The sequence below is a fragment of the Talpa occidentalis genome, unplaced genomic scaffold (genome assembly GCF_014898055.3).
Source record: "Talpa occidentalis isolate TD23 unplaced genomic scaffold, MPIMG_talOcc4v2.1 talOcc4.13, whole genome shotgun sequence".
Classification (NCBI taxonomy): domain Eukaryota; kingdom Metazoa; phylum Chordata; class Mammalia; order Eulipotyphla; family Talpidae; genus Talpa; species Talpa occidentalis.
In genome coordinates this window covers 51,579,350-51,596,046 of record NW_023601322.1, presented here as the reverse complement: position 1 = coordinate 51,596,046, position 16,697 = coordinate 51,579,350, and the positions used below count along the sequence as shown (strand labels likewise).

Below are 16,697 nucleotides of genomic sequence, written 5' to 3'. Positions count from 1 at the left end.
CCCCAGGTGGGGGCGCTGCATGTCCCACGGCTGCACGTGGTGGAGAGAGGGCCACTGAAGTGAAGGGACAGGAGTCATGGGGAACCAACCATCACTGAGCATTGGACAAGATCATTTCTGCTGCATTGCTGCAAGCCAGCCCTTTGGCTGGCTCAGACCTCAAGTCCCTCACTTTTTTTCCAAAGCCACCATATCCCCCTCTCTTTGAGCCTGGCCTTCGCTTTCACAGAGAGCAAATGTCATCCCCAGCGGTGCTCCTACAGGGCCGCCCAGCCTCTGCTCCTGGCTCCCAGGGGCTTGGTGGAACTCACTTTACTTCTCTGCCTCTCCCCTCTTTACCAACCTCTCCCTTTTCTACTGGCCTGTTCTTCAAGAGCTCACATTCAATTAATTGGGCAGACCCCAATTAAATCTGAGCGCACCTTTTTTAGTTTCATCAATTTTCCTCCTGCCATCCATGGTCAAGAGTGAAAAGAGAACCTGATCTCCCTGTTCTTCTTTACTTCCTGCTCACATCTCAGCTCATGGTCCCTGGCTTGGGGCCCTCTTCCTACACATAAAATATCCCACCCACGACCTTACTGGCCTCCCAGGGGCTAAACCATGCTTCTTGGACCTCTCTGTGGAGCTGGTTTCTGATCCCCTAGAGACTCTCTTGTCCTTTGGCTTTCCACTCCATGGCTGTTTTCATTTCTTGCTCACACTCTAGTGTACCTTGGCTCCTTCAGGGAGTGGATCCACCTCCCCAGCCTTCCTCTTCTTAGGCACACACGCTCCTGGCGGGGTTCCCTATATCCTCCATACTCTGTGCACACAGTTCTGACAGTCTGTGTCTGATCTCCAGTGCAGTCAGCTTCTTGTCCACCACAGTCCCCAAGTCCACTGCCACCTCCATGCCTCACACTGTCTGTAAGGACAGAGCTCACCCCCTGCTTCCCCCGGCCACCCCCATTCCTCAAACCTGCTCCTTTTCTCTCTCTCCATGTGACTCAGACCCCTGGCTCTCCAGATCACAAGTCAGTCATCCTTGACTTCCTTTTCTTCATGCAAACTCCCAAAGCCACTGTGTCCCAGTGGATCTGTTTCCAACACAGCTGTCCTGTCCTGTCCACTGTCATGGTCTTCAATTGTGAATCTAGTTTGGATTTTGAATCACTATGTTGCCACAGTGACAAAATCTGACCATGTCACTATATCACCACATACAAGTCTCCAGGCATGGTCCTCCCACTGCCGTGATATAAACTCCAGCCATCCTTCCAACTGCTTGCTCTCCCCAAACAGCTCTTTCAAAACTCCACTGGGTTTTGGACTCCACAAGGCAGGGGCTGAGTTTGCCCTTAGCCCCTGTGCCTAGCTCAGTGCCTGGCTCAGGAGCTGCCTGGAGAAACAGGATTGAATGGATGCCTGAATCCTTGAGGCAAAGATAGCTTCTGTTCCCAGTTTGGGTTCTCAGATTTTAAATTAATAAATTATGTCTCCAGTTTAGTACTATTTTGAAAATAAGACTACTTTTAAAAAAGGAAATAAATTACTCTTCTCCTCAGAAGCAGAAGCATCATAGTGTATGGTACTGTATGGGAGTGAGGGAGAGATCTGGCTTTGTGGAGAAGACTATGTTAGGACCATTGTCAGGCCCACACTGTGTAAATGGCCACACACATTCACACATGGCTACATCTACCAGCCTGGACTATAGCTAAGGGGGCCGTCAGAAGGCAAGCAAAAAATGTAACATAGTGGAATGTTTATAAAGATTTGTCAATTGTTTTAATGCCAAGGATTGTATAAGTTGTTAATGGGAAGAAAGTGGACAAAAAGAGACCCACGAAAACTTATAAATGAAGAATTAAGAATTAGAACCCAGAAACTATACTTTTAAGGCAGCCCAATACTCAGTTATCCTAAAAATACAGCAAAAGGTTTCCACTTGTTGAGATCAAGAAATTAAATATACTTTTTACAAGTGCAACTTAATGACTAGATATGATGAAAAACCTGCTATAATATGCCCAGAAAGTTAATGTGTAGATAATATAATGATAATTTATTCATGCAAAATAGCTTCTACTACTTATCTAAAGATTGCTGGCACTGGGCTAAATCCTACCCATGGAATAACTGATTTAGTATTTTAATAACCAAAAATGAACTATTGTCACTATTATTTTACAGAAGCTTAGAGGGGTGAATAAGAGGCACATCTGTGTGTAAACTCTGTAACTGGGCTGCAGTATCTGCATGACCTACAGTGTGTCCCACGATGCAATGATAACACGCAAGGGCAATGTCCTTATAAAGTGATGCAACATTTCTTAAAAGGAATGTAAAGTCAATCTTGCTCAAGTCATTTTATTCCTTGTTTTTCTTTTTCTTTTCTTTTTTCTTTCCTCCATGCCCCTCCCACCCCTTCCTCTCTCCCTCCTTTAACACAGTCACCAGTCCTTTTCCTCCTCGGGTCTAGGAAGCTGATGCTCATTTGGTTTTGAGCCATGGGATCAGAATGCAGAGTCCCAGCTGGCTCACCTGGAGTGGCGGGGGCGGAGCTGTGGGGGAGCGGGCAGAGCAGTGCAGGGCTGCCTGCGGCGCCCGCATCTGTTGCCAGGCAACGGCAGAGCCGCGCAGCCCGGCACCTCGCGGCTCACATCCAACCGCAGAGATGGAGGGCTGGTTGCCCTGAGCCCAGCTGCCGCTGAGCGGGGCGGCATCCACCGCAGGTCGGGAATTGGCTGTGCCCCAAAGCAGGCTAGGAAAGGTTCTGGTCAATTCAAGGAAAATTGGGGGGCGGAGGAAAAAGCACAAAGTTTGGGGCAAAAGGGCAAAGGTAAAACAAAGCGGAGTTTTCCGCACAACTGTTAATGTTTAAGACAGGGTATCCCTGATAGTTTCCTACATTTGAACATTTAATCATTCAAATTTCTTTTACATTTGGTTTTGTAAATTTTGATTCATGATTTAAAAATTTACTTTTGTCTCAGTTGTTCTGATTGAAGTCAGCAAATGTTTAAAAAATTGTCACCTGTCCACTGGATAGCTGAACTCAAGTCCATGACAGCAATAAAAACACATTTGTTTCCCACTGTAAAGAGGTTCCCCACAGAACGATAAAAAACAACTCTATGAAGAAATTCAAGGAAATTCAGTTTATGACAAGGTTTGAACAATGGCTAGAGCACTATATAGCATATGATAGTGGGCATATGGAATTTAACTTAAAAATCTATTTAAAAATTTAACTGATATTTCTTTATTGCTACTTTAGTTTATTTTTTAACATTTTAAAAATATTTTTTAAGATTTATTTATTTATGCTTACAAGAGCTGGGGTACAAGGCCAGAGATGCAGGGGGTAAGAGGATTCACAAGAAGGGTGGGGAGAACAGAACAGTCAGACTGACCGAAACACACTGCCGAGGGGAGCAGCGGAGGAGACAGGAGAGGTGAGGATACCCTTACTAGGCATTACCAGCATAGTACACCCAGCACCAAATCACCCTTGAGTCCACAACCATAGTCCACTGTGTTTCCTTCCCACTTTGTTCTTTATTTTTTTAATTATTTTTTTATTAATTTTTTCCTTATGTTATTATAGTCCTCACTCTTTCTCTATCCCCTACCCTCTCTGAATGCTTCAGTTCTATAGTCAGCTTTTTAGTTTTTAAGCACTGTCTGCTACTTGTCTTTCTCTGACTTATTTCACTTTTTATTATCCCTTTCAGCTCCATCTATGTTGCTGCAAATGGCATGAGTTTATCTTTTTGATCACTGAGTAATTGTATATATATATTGTAATTGTATATATATATAGTAATTGTATATATATATGGGGTTTGTGTGTGTGTGTGTGTACACCACTTCTTTTTGATTCACTCATCTGTTTTTGGGAATTTAGGTTGTTTCCATAATTTGGCTATTGTAAATAGTGCTGCAATAACCTTGGAAGGGCAAGTTTCCTTCTGAATTAGTGTTTCTGAATTTTTTTGGTAGATGCCTAGGAGAGGAGTTACTGGGCTGTATGGCAGACCCATTTTTAATACTATGAGACAATCCCATACTGCTTTCCATAAGGGTTGGGCTGTCTGCATTCCCACCAGCAGTGTAGGAGTGTTCCCTTTTCTCCACATCCTCACCAGCATTTGTTGTTTCTGGTCTTTCTGATATGGGCCTCTCTCAGGTGGGAAATGGTATCTCACTGTGGTCTTGATTTGAATTTCCCTGATGATAAGTGATAGCAAACATTTTTTCATGTGCTTACTTTTAGTTTATATGTCTTCTTTGGAGAAGTGTCTGTTTAATTCTTCTGTCCATTTTTGATTGGGTTGTTTTCTCATTGTTAAGTTGTATCTGTTCTTTGTAGATCTTGGATGTCAATCCCTTGTCAGGTATGTGGTGTACAAATATTTTCTCCCAAGTGATGTTGAACATTTTTTCATATGCCTGTTGGCCATTTGCATTTCCTCTTCAGAGAAGTTTCTTTTTAGCTCTTCTGCCCATTTTTTGACTGGATTATTTTCTTTGTTTGTGCTGAGTCTCATCAGCTCTTTGCAGATTTTTGTGATCAGTCATTTATCATTAGCGTTGTGTGCAAAAATGTTCTCCCAGTCGGTGGGGTTTCTCTTTGTTTTTGTTATTGTCTCTTTTGCTGTGCAGAAGCTCTTTTCATTTTAGCTATGATTTCTTTTGCTGTGCAGAAAATTCTTAGTTTGATCAGTTGTTTATGTTCTCTTTTGTTTTCCTTGCTGTTGGGGACGAATCCCTAAAGACATCACTGAAGCTTATGTCATGCAGTGTTTTGCTTATGTTTTCTTCTATGTTGTTTTGTGGTTTCAGGTCTTACATTCCAAATCTTTCATCCATTTTGAATTGATTTTTGTGTATAGTTGAGAGACGTGGTTTAGTTTCATTCTTTTGCATGCAGCTATCCAGTTTTCCCCGCACCATTTATTGAAGAGGATATGCTTGTTCCAGTGTACGTTCTTGGCCTTTTTGTCATAGATTAACTCTCCATATAAATGTGGGTTTATTTTTGGTCTCTTGATTATATTACATTGTTGTCTTTTTTGTTCTAGTACCAGGCTGTTTTAATTATTATGGCTTTGTAACATAGTTTGAATTGTGACTTCATTCTTTTTTTTTTCAGGATGGCTTTGGCTATCCAGAGTCTTTTGTGATTCCATATGAATTTCAATAGTGTTCATTCTAGTTCTTTGAAAAATGACATTAGAGACATTTTTATAGGGATTGCACTGAATCTATGTATTACTTTGGGTTAGATGGTCATTTTGACAACGTTGATTCTTCCAATCAGTGAATAGGGAATATTTTTACATTTCTTTGTGCTGCCTTCTGTTTCTTTTAACAATGTCTTATAGTTTTCTTTGTATAGATCTTTTATCTTGTTAGGTTTACTTCTAGGCATTTAATTTTTTTTTTTGTGATTTTAGCATTTTGTTCTTTAGATCAAAATGGCACTAGGATTCTTGAAACAGATATATCAAATGCATTAAAAGAAGAAGCACAAAATAGTTCAGAACATGTGAATAGTCACTAATTCAATGGTATCACAGTGCTCCAAGAAACTAAAAGCCACAACCAGTTTTTCAAACATCATGGTGGGTGATCTCCCAACTATACACAAAAATCAATCACTGGTGTGCATTGCTCATCCACCAAAGCTCTAAGGTCAATACCGTATTACCTTCTATCCTCTTTCCAGCTCCCCCATCTTCTCTGGCAATCAGTTAATTTTTCACAGAGTCTAAGCAATATTTCTGTTGTGCTTTTCCAGTTTGCTTTCTTTGGTTATGTATATTCTGAAAATTAGTGAAACCAGCTGGTAACTGTCTCTCACTTTCTGACTTATTTCACTTAGTACAATCACCTCAAGATCCATGTATTTTGTCCCCAAATGCACTATTTCATTTTTTAAATAACTGAGTAGTATTTCATTAAGCATATTTTCCATAAACTCTTCATTTAGTAGTTGGTATTGCTTGATCATATAGTATTTCCACTTTGTTTTCTTGAGCGATCTCCATACTATTTTCCACAGAGACTGCACCAATTTACATTCTCACCAATGGGGAATGAGAGTTCCTTTTCTGGCACCTACTCACCAATATTTGTTGTTTCCAGTATTTTTTTTTTTTTTTTGCTATAGACTATTCTCACAGGTGTAAGATAGAATCGCATTGTGGTTTTGATTTGTATTTTTGTATTGCCCTTAAAAAGTGATGTTGAGCATTTTTTCATGTGCTACATTTGATGTGAAATGTCTTATTTAAAAGTATCTCTTTAGGTCTTTTACTTATTTTGTGTTGATTGAACTCTATTTTGCTGTTGTTGAGATGTATATGTTCTTCATATTTTTTGGAAATTAATTCTCATCAGATAGGCAAATACCTTCTTCCAGTCTGTAGGTTGCTGTAGTGGCAGGAAGGGCACAGAGCAGGTTATCTATGATCTGAGCAGATGGGTAAAGGAGAGTCTTGGAGCCCTCGGTGGCTTTCTCAGGCTTTTATTGAGCTGTATTGGTAGTGTGGCAAACAGGTACACGGCAGGCAGGGGTGCTGGGGGAGGGGGGCTAGGAGGCCAGCAGGCCTCCAAGCCCCCAGCAAGTCTTCACTCTGGGCTTCTCTGCCTCTTTCTCTCTTTCTCTCTCCTGCCTCTCTCTTGCTTCTGCTTCCAATTCTCTTGGTAACTATCTCTCATTACCCTTCCCATGGCCCACAGAAGTAAATAAGACAGTTTGCAACAATATAACAACTGCAGGTGCCCCACCAGGCAGGGCAATGCTAATGGTGGATGGGCAGAAAAGCCTGAAAAACCATTTACCCTACAGTTTGCCTTTTGACTTTTGTGGTGACTTCTTTCAAAGTGCAAAATCTTTTCAGCTTTATGCAGTCCTTTTTGCTTATTTTTGCTTTTATTTCCTTTGCTGTTCAGTTGCATCCCCAAATACATCTTTGTGATTGATGTCCAAGGGTGTATCACCTATTTTTTTAAATATATTTTATGGTTACAAGTCTTATTTTCAAGCCCTTAATCCATTTTGAATTAGTTTTTGTGTGTGGTTAAATAACTAATATATATCTATAGTATATATATACACATATATTTTCTTTATATATACATATATGCAGACACACACACACACACACACAGACATATAAGTAAATGGCTATGTACCACTCTCCAAGTTTTCCAGCACCATTTGTTAAAGAGGCTTTCCTTTCTTCACTGTATGTTCATGGCTCCTTTGTCAAAGATTAACTGTTCATGTTAATGTGGGTTTACTTCTGGGCTCTCTATTCTATCGATTTGTGTTTCTGTTTTTGTTCCAATATCACACATCTATCACTGCGTAATATAGTGTGAAGTCAGGAGTGTGATACCTGAATTGTCTTCCTTTCTCTAATGATTGCTTCGGCTATTTGGATCTTCTGTGGTCCCGTACATATTTTATAATTGTTTGTTCTACTTCCTTGAAAAATGTCATAGGAATCTTGACAGGTATTGCACTGAATCTGTAAATTGTTTTAGTTAATAAGCTAAATATGTTTATTTAAGTTTTAACAATGTTTATTTTTCCAGTTCATGAATATGGGATATTTTTTCATTTCTTTGTGTTTTATTTTCTTTAACAGTTTCTCAAAGTTTTCTGTGTATAGTCCTTACCTCTTTTGTTAAATGTACTCACAAGTGTTTCACCATTTTTTTTAGTGTAATTGTAAATGGGACTGTTTCTTTAATATATCCCCCTTTTAATTCACTGTTTGCATATAAAAATGCAACATATTTTTATGTAATGATTTTGTATTCTGCAGCTCTACTGTATTCATTTATTTTTTTCCTAGTAACTTTTTTTGTTGAGTCTACTGGATTTTCCATGTATATTATCATGGCATCCGTGAATAGTGATAGCTTCACTTTTTCACTTCTTTTCCAATCTGGATTCTCTTTATGACCTTTTCTTGACTAATTTCTCTGGCTAGGACATCCAGTATTATGTTGGACAGTAATGGTGAAAGTGGACATCCCTGTCTTGTTTTTGAACTTAGGGAAAATGCTTTCAGTCAGGTTTTCACCATTGAGTATGATGTTGACTGTGGGCTTGTCATATAGACTTTAGTATGTGAGATAAGTTCTTTCTATTGCCATTATGTTGAGAGTATTTTTATTTTTATTTATTTATTTATTTTTAAAGATTTATTTTTATTTATTTATACAAGCACTGGGTATAGTCAGAAGCGCGGGAGGGTGAGAGGACCCACCAGAGCCAGAGCGGGGAGCAGAGCAGGCAGAAGGACCAAAGTACACTGCTGAGGGGAGCAGCGGGCGGCAGGCGAGGTCTGCGCGTCATGTGGGACCCTCCTCTGGTGGCCGGGGAGAAGCCGGGGATCGAACCGGCGCTGCAGAGGCTGCGGGCAGCTTTGCAACCCAGCGCTCAACTGCTGCACCACCAGGGAGACCCCATATTTTTAAATCATAAATGGTTGCTAAGACTTTTCAAATGCTTTTAGAATGTCTACTGAAATAATCCTGTGATTTTTATCTTTCATTTTGTTGATGTGCTGAATGACACTGAACAATTCGTGTATGTGAAAACAACCTGGAATGAATCCCTCTTGGTCATAATTAATGATTCTCATAATATACTGCTGGATTTGATATTTTCAGTAAAATTTTATTGAAGCATCAAAAATACTGACATAGACTTTTCTTTTTTTGTGCTGTCTTTGTTTGGTTTTGGGATCACGGTATGAAATGTGTCTGAGAACTTCCCCCTCTACAATTTTTTTCCTTTAATAATTTTATTTTTTATTAATGATGTATTTTACATCATTGTTTTTTTTCCACAATATAGGTTTTCTTCCCTCAGGTGTGGTCACCATAGCTTTCCCACCACCAGAGCACCCACAGTCCTCCACCATAGCCCACTGTGTTCTCCTCACCCCTGTTTTCTCCTCTCCCCTTTCTTCAATTTTTTGAAGAGTTTGAGAAGCACAAGCATTAGATTCTTCGTGAAGGCATGGCAGAACTCATTAGCGAAGCAATTTGGCCTTAGGCTTTTGTTCTTGGGGAGAGTTTTGATTACACCTTTGATTTCTATGCTTGTGATTGGTCTGTTTAAGTTGTCTATTTCATCCTGGTATAGTCTTGGAAGGTTGTGTGACTAAAAATTTTTCCATTTCTTCTATGTTGTCCAACTTGTTTGAACACAGACATTCATAGTAGTCTCTAATGATGCTTTGTATTCTGCAGTATCTATTACAATTTTACTTCTTTCATTTCTGATTCTTTTGAGTTTTTGCTCTTCTTTTTTTTAGTGACACTGGTTAAGGGTTTATCAATTTTGCTGATCCTTTCAAAGAACCAACTTTTGGCTTCATTGGTCTTTGTATTATCTTTTTTGCTTCTTTTTTGTTTGTTTTAACAATTTATTTTATTTTGCCAACATTGGTTTACACCACTTTATATCATTCAGAGGTACATGATCACACTCCTTCAGAGTATGTTTCCATAACACACCCACCACTAAGGCACCCATAGTCCTATACCATAGTCCATTGGGCACCTTCCATGTCTTGCTCTCCACCTTTCCCATATTTTGGTTTCTATTTCATTTATTTATGCTATAATTTTTATTATTTCCATCCACTGATTTTTGGTTTTATTTTTTTTTCTAGTTTCTTCAGATGTAAAGTTAGATTGTTTGAGACTTTTCTGTCTGCTGATCTGGTCCTTTATTGTTGTGTTTCACAATCCCTCTTAATATCACTTCACTGACCAAGGAGTTATTCAAAAGTTTTGTTCACTCTCCATATACTTGGGGTTTTCAGGGTTTCCTATTGTGGTGGATTTCTAACTTTATATCATTGTACTCAGAAGATGCTATTTTCACATATTTTTTGAGACATATTTTCTGTCCCACCATATGATCTATCCTTGAGAATGTTTCATGTGCACTTGAGGGAATGGTTGGTTGTTCATATCTTTGGTGATAGAAGGCTTTGCCAATGTCTATTATATTCATTTGATCTATTACTTCATTCAAGGTCATTATTTCCATCTTTACTTTCTGTATGGATGATCTATCTACTGATGTAAGTGTTGTATTGAAATCTTCTACTATTATTGTGTTGCTGTCAATGTGTCATTTTAATTGTTTTATATATTTGTATGCACCTGTGTTGGTATATACATATCAATGAAAGTTATCTCTTCTTAAGGGATTATTCCCTTGAACACCATATAGTGCCCATCTTTGTCACTGATTACATTTTTTTAAACTTCTCTAGCAAAGTAAAAGTAATATTACTTTTGAAGATGCCATCCATAAAAGGTAGTGATAATGTCTTGTTTTAACTGGCAATTTTAGGAATCAAAATAACAGTGAATTAGTAAGAAGGTATGTTTTACTTATTTTTTTTAAATTTATTAAAAGATGTATTTATTTATACAAGAACCGGGGTACAGGCCAAATGCACGGGAGGGTGAGAGTTTTCACCAGAGACACAGCAGGGAACAGAACAGGCAGAAGGACCGAAGTACACTGCTGGGGAGAGCAGCAGGCGAGACAGGAGAGGTCTCCATGCCATGTGGGATTCTCGCCGGCCGACCAGGATCAAACCCATGCTGCAGAGGCTGTGGACAGCTTCACAGTGCAGTGCTCAACTGCCTGCGCCACCAGGGAGGACCTGTTAATTGTGTTTTGAATTTAGCCATGTGTCCAAAAACCTATGACTGAAATGCTGTCATTGTAATAAATAACTCAGTGTCACAGGTAGGAATTTAAATATAGCACAAAAACAGGTCAGGAGGATACTAAATGTGGATCTGCTAATCCTAAGTGGCCTGTTCAGCTACCATTTTTGTTACCTGCAGTTCTGCATTCCTGTACAAGGTCAGAACTGCCCAGTTAGTCAGTTACAAGAGCCAAACCTAAAAAAGGTGCCTTTCAAATCAACCAAGAGCATAAAGCTTGACCACCTTGAGAAGGCTATGCACATGAGGTATGACCAGGAACACTTAGGGGGCTGATGACTGATGCGTAAACTTACTCCCGACTTGACTTACTCCTGACATCACAAGATATGACCAGGAAGACCTGGGGGCCGAGGACTGATGTATGACAAGGGACCCCAGAAGCTGATCAGTGGAAAGCCTTGTTGAAAAGATAGAAACCATAGCTGGAGATCTAGGGCTTGAGCTTAATTACAACACCAAGTCATCAAGCAGAGGAGAAGTGCCTGGAAGGCAGATTCACAACCCCTGGTAATATAGATGACAAAGCACATTTTCTAGTTTCACTCCTCCCTTTCTCTGTGTTCTTCTTCCCCTCACAACTGATGCTGTATGATTTATTCTATCAATAAAAAGGCTAGGATCTTGCTCTTCAGCAGCATCCTACATCCTACAGCTTGCTCAAAGACTCCCATTTGTCAGTGCAGTGTTGTCAACACAACAACTGAATACATAAAAATAAAACAGCAAAACCCTATAAGGCAGAAGACATAATCTGCAAACAAAATGAAACTATCAATGTTTTGCTATTTGAAAACCTATGGAAACCACACACCTGGATCAGATTATAGGGTAGAGAGGGTGGTCAAGGACCATGTGTAAACTGCTAATGCATTGCAAGAGAAACCACACATATCAAATTTGCATTTAAAATGTACTTTATAAGACAAAACTTGCAAGCTGATCATACATCTGAGGCATACAGCAGGCCAGGGGGAGCGAGCAAGGAATGGGGGAGATAGATCATGAACGCTATGGTGGTGGGAGAACTACAGCAACCACCCCTGAGGGGAGAAACCAAATACTGTCCCAAAATTAACAGTGATGTAATAAAAATAAATAAATGCAATTAAAATGTACTTTACAAGCTGAAAATCAAATTAGGGTCTCCAGGACTGGAGGGGGAGGAAAAATTGACATTTGAGGAATGAAGAGTAGCATCTCTGTTTAATTCTGTTCTTTAATATCAAATAGCCTAACAAAATATGGACTAGAGCAGATTTTCAAGCCCATGTTGTTTAATTAATATATTTTAATACTGACAAAAATAGTCTAACCAGTTTTTGGTTTTTTAAAAGATTTATTTATTTATTTATACAGCACTGGGTACAGTCAGAAGCATGGGAGGGTTAAAGAATTCACCAGAGCCATGGAGGGGAGCAGAACAGGTAGACTGATGAAATACACTGCTGAGAGGAGCAGTGGGCGGCAGGAGAGGTCTGCACCCCATGTGGGACCTCGCTGGCTGCCCGGGGATTGAACCAGCACTACAGAAGCTGCGGACAGCTTCGCAGCCCAGCACTCAACTGCTGCGCCACCGGGGAGGCCCAGTCTAACCAGTTTTAAAGATACTTCTTTCATTAGTAAGAACAGGTATCAGGCAAAGTAAAATGTAAAAATTGCAAACAAGTACATAAATAAAACAAATCTTTTTAAAAAGATTTATTTAACTATGCATACAAGAACTGGGGTACATGCCAGAGGTGCAGAAGGTAAGAGGATTCACCAGAGACAGAGTGGGGAACAGAATAGGCAAATTGAAGGAAATACACTGCTGAGGGGAGCAGGAAAGGTCTGCTGCACCATGTGGGTAGCTCCCTGGCTGGGCATCGAACTCCTGCTGCAGAGGCCGTGGATAGCTTCACGGTTCTGTGCTTAACCCCTTGTACCACCAGGAAGGCCTAATAAAACAAATCTTTTTTTTTTTTTTAAAGATTTATTTATTTATTCATACAAGCACTGGGTACGGTCAGAAGCACGGGAGGGTGAGAAAATTCACCAGAGCCAGAGCGGGGAACAGAACAGGCAGACTGATGAAACACACTGCTGAGGGGAGCAGTGGGCGCGTCAGGAGAGGTCTGCACACCATGTGGGACCCTCTCCGATGGCCAGGGATAGAATCGGCGCTGCAGAGGCTGAGGGCAGTTTCGCAGCCCAGCGCTCAACCGCTGCGCCACCAGGGGAGGCCCCTAATAAAACAAATCTTAAGGAAAATTTTATTATAAAAGTTTCATTATTCAGTTCTAGATGCTGAGTATTTTCTAGTCCTCAAAATAACAATGTTCTTTTCTTCTCCCTTAAAAAAAGACTCAATTTCATGTTGTTTCTGGGTGATGAGAAAGTGTCCAGTGATTATGAGTTCTTTTCTGACAAATTTTCTTAGAAAGTGAACCAGACTTCATAAAGCCTCCTGATTTGGAGGAAAAAAGACAAGTAATACAGTGCATTTTCAATGCACACCAGTATCCTGTTGCTAGCAGGACATTGGTGCCCTGATGCAGTAACATGGATCCTAATTTTAATAAATACAGGTACTATCTGCCTGACAATGATTTTTGTATTTTAAGCAAATAAGTATGTTGTAAGGAAAGATGGTTTAAACAATCCAATTCTGCATCTACACAATGTAGCTTCATATCATGGAACATAAGCTTTTTCTACCCACAGACCATCATTTATAGAGATGTACAGCTGAAGGATGTCTCCCCAGAATGTCCAGGACAGACCACCCTAAGACATGCCACTTTGACTTGTAGATTACCTCAAGCCAAGGTCAGCAAAGGCCCTGAGGCTCATGGGAAACTCCCTTAACTACCTATCTAAGGGAATGAGGATTGAAGGAATTACACAGAGTTAGGTTATCTCCAGAAACAACCTTTCTGTTGGAGAAAGCTATGTACAGGACAGGCCAAGAGAGTTATTACACGCTCTGGTTCTTTTGTCATGGAGACCAACTCTCTCCTTGAAGCCCCAGATCCCTATCCTATTCCTTAGCTCAGGAGAAAAACCCTTGTTTTTTCTCATTTACTTTAAAACTTATATCCATCTAAATTCACCATACATATGTATGTATCTATGTATTTATTTTAAAGATTTTATTTATACAAGAACCGGGGTACAGTCCAGATGTGCGGGAGGGTAAGAGGATTCACCAGAGACAGAGCAGGGAACAGAACAGACAGACTGACGAAATACACTGCTGAGGGGAGCAGTGGGCGAGACAGGAGAGGTCTGCCGCGCCATCTGGGTTTCTCCCAGCCAGCCGGGATTGAGCCCAAGCTGCAGAGGCTGCAGACAACTTCACAGAGCTGTTCTCAACTGCCTGCGCCACCAGGGAGACCCAATCCCACCACTTTTTTTTAATGTTGTTTCAAAGAAAAAATTTCTTTTTTAAATTTTATTTTATATATTTTTACATCAATTTTCATTTTTTTAATATTTTATTTTATATAATTCTTACATCATTTTTTCATTTTTGCACAATGTATGCATTTTCATTTTGGTTATATTCCCCATATAATTGCACCCCCCCTTATTTTGACCTTAATCCTTCCTCTCCCTGCCCCCCACCCCGTAGTGTGTCTCTGGTTTATAGTTGCTTCTTGATTTTTATTTTTACTTTGTATTAATTAGTCTTTTTTCTGGTCCCTTATTTAGGTTTTCTAAATTCCTGCTATGAGTGAGACCATCCGGTATTTTTCTTTTTCTTTCTGACTTATTTCGCTGAGTATGATCCCTTCTAGTTCCATCCATGTTGCTGCAAAAGGCATGTGTTTATCTTTTTTGATTGCTGAGTAATATTCCATTGTGTATATGTACCACATCTTCTTGATCCAGTCATCTATTTTTGGGCATTTGGGTTGTTTCCATAGCTTAGCTATTGTAAATAGTGCTGCTATAAACAATAGGGGTGCAGGTGCCCTTCGGAATTAATGTTTCTGTGTCCTTTGGGTAAATACCTAGGAGTAGAATTGCTGGATCATATGGAAGTTCTATCTTTAGTAGGTCGAGAAATCTCCACACAGCTCTCCATAGTGGTTGGACCAGTTTGCACTCCCACCAACAGTGCAGAAGAGTTCCTTTTTCTCCACACCCTCGCCAACATTTGTTGTTGCTAGTTTTTTTTTTTTTTTTTATAGAGGCATGTTTTATTTATTTATTTGTTTGTTTGTTTTTTGTTTATACATGCACTGGGTACAGTCAGAAGCGCGGGAGGGTGAGAGAATTCACCAGAGCCAGAGCAGGGAGCAGAGCAGGCAGAAGGACTGAGGTACACTGCTGAGGGGAGCAGCGGGCGGCAGGAGAGGTCTGCGCGCCATGTGGGACCCTCCTCCGGTGGCCGGGGAACAGCTGGGGATCGAACCAGCGCCGCAGAGGCCGCGGGCAGCTTTGCAACCCAGCGCTCAACCGCTGCGCCATCTGGGAGGCCCGTTGCTAGTTTTTTTTTAATATGTGCCATTCTCACTGTGTAAGATGGTATCTTATTGTAGTTTTGATTTGCATTTCCCTGATTACAAGTGATGTTGAACATTTTTTTCATATGCCTGTTGGCCATTTGCATTTCCTCTTTGGAGAAGTTTCTTTTTAGCTTTTCTGCCCATTTTTTGACTGGATTATTTTCTTTGTTTTTGTTGAGTCTCATCAGCTCTTTGTAGATTTTTGTGATCAGTTCTTTATCATTAGTATTGTGCAATCCCACCACTTTTAAAGACATGATTCAAATTCCTCTCAATTTCTGTGGCCCTCACAACTCTGCAGAGCCCCTCTGCCCGCTTCCAGCCCTAAGTTCATACATATTGTCACACATTATCCTGAATGGATGGAGTGCACTACTCTCCTTCTAAACTGCTTAAGAAGGTAAGAAATTAGTCTTAGAATTTTCTTAGTCTTTTTATAGTGTAGGAACAGAGACAAAATTATCCTCTAGCCCTCTAAGTACTTCTCTGACTGGTCAAGTAATCAAATTAACACCAGACACATTAGTAGGAGAAAAAATCTAATTTAAATACATATGTTTGGGCCGCCCTGGTGGCACAAGAGGTTAAGACACACACTATGAGGCTATCCACAGCCACTGCAGCACGAGTTCGATCCCTGGCCAGAGTTCAACCCCTGCCACATGATGCAGCAGACCTCTCCTGTCTTGCCCGCTGCTCCCCTCAGCAGTGTATTTCAGTCAGTCTGCCTGTTCTGTTCCCTGCTCTGTCTCTGGTGAATCCTCTCACCCTGCTGCACATCTGGCCTGTACCCCAGTTCTTGTATGAATGAATAAATAAATCTTTAAAAAAATAAAAGTGGTGGGATTGGGATGAACAGAGACGCTGAGGAAGAAATGCATCAGTAAAAGCAAAGGAAAAGAAATTGGCATCACACAAAGGGAGATGGACAAACTGAAAATTCTGTCTCAGAAGTAGGATGAATCAGATGAACCACAGAAAAGTACATATTCTTGGTATGGCAATTTTTCTTAAGATTTAAGCTTTCACAAGAAATATGCCACTTAGTGGTTAACAACATGAGCTGTTGAGTAAGAATGTTTGGGCTCACACCCCTCTTGAGCACCATGTGACTTATATCTCTGTAAATTGGTTAAAATAATGGCACCACCATTAGGGTTATGGTGAGAATGAAATGAATCAGTTCATCTTATAATGGTACCTGGAAAAAATAAGCTCCCAATACATGTAGTGATTGCTCTTCTCACCCCCATTAATGTAAAGAACATACTTATTTTAACCCTCTACATGAGGCAGAATGTTGATGTCTCTGAGAAGCTCCTGATTTTTTTCTAGTAGGTAGCTACATGAACAATAAACTGTAGTACAGTCAATAAAGGTTTGCAGATAAGACTGTTGGGCTGAAGATCCTATAGGGACCTGGAAGGAGCAGGG

General features: G+C 40.2%; 1 protein-coding gene across 1 annotated transcript in view; it reads right to left on the bottom strand.

Annotated features, from left to right (window-relative positions):
- The window catches only part of GNAL (G protein subunit alpha L), a 189,053-nt gene that overhangs the window by 107,426 nt on the left and 64,930 nt on the right, over positions 1–16,697 (bottom strand). The gene's annotated exons all lie outside the window — the stretch shown is intronic.